The 487-nt window shown below is 41.9% G+C and overlaps 1 long non-coding RNA gene across 1 annotated transcript; it reads right to left on the bottom strand.

The window, feature by feature from the left end:
- Positions 1-2: 2 nt before the first annotated feature.
- On the bottom strand, positions 3-486 carry LOC111646185 (uncharacterized). The gene is made up of 3 exons (XR_002759944.2): positions 468-486; positions 267-311; positions 3-82 (listed from the first exon to the last, which is right to left on the bottom strand). It is a non-coding gene; the product is annotated as an uncharacterized LOC111646185 (long non-coding RNA).
- Position 487: the final 1 nt, after the last annotated feature.

The raw sequence follows: 487 nt of genomic DNA, 5'->3' as shown, positions 1-487 counted from the left end.
GCGTGTGCGCTACCTAAATAGTGTTCATCTATGTCAATGACATCACAGAGTCCAGAGCAGGGAGAGTCCAGGGGAAGAATACCTGGGAAGAGAAGATGTGAGGATGTACTGTACACTCAAGTTCACCTGTGGGTGTAATGTATACTGGGTATCGGACAATATGGACACCAGTAATATGGCAATAACACGTTTGTTGCAATATTAATGATTAATAACCACTATGGTTAAACTTGTGTTAATCCTCAGATATATAAATGTTTTTTTACCTACAACCTCGTCCTCAGGATGGAAGAAGGAGACCTTAGGGCCCACTGCAGGAAAAAACAGACAAACACAGCAGTGAAACTACTGCTGACACAGGCTGTAAAGACACTATGAATTAAATGTATTCCTTTTCAAAATTCAACTATCATGTAACAAAAATGTAAGTGTGTGTGTGTGTGTGTGTGTGTGTGTGTGTGTACGACCTTGCTGGACGACCCCGGCC

The sequence above is a fragment of the Seriola lalandi genome, unplaced genomic scaffold, assembly GCF_002814215.2.
Source record: "Seriola lalandi dorsalis isolate HSWRI2012SDOR001 ecotype SW California unplaced genomic scaffold, Sedor1 jcf7180002029163, whole genome shotgun sequence".
In the NCBI taxonomy this organism is placed as follows: domain Eukaryota; kingdom Metazoa; phylum Chordata; class Actinopteri; order Carangiformes; family Carangidae; genus Seriola; species Seriola lalandi.
The sequence above is the reverse complement of the archived record's forward strand: the minus strand, read 5'-3'. Positions and strand labels throughout refer to the sequence as shown.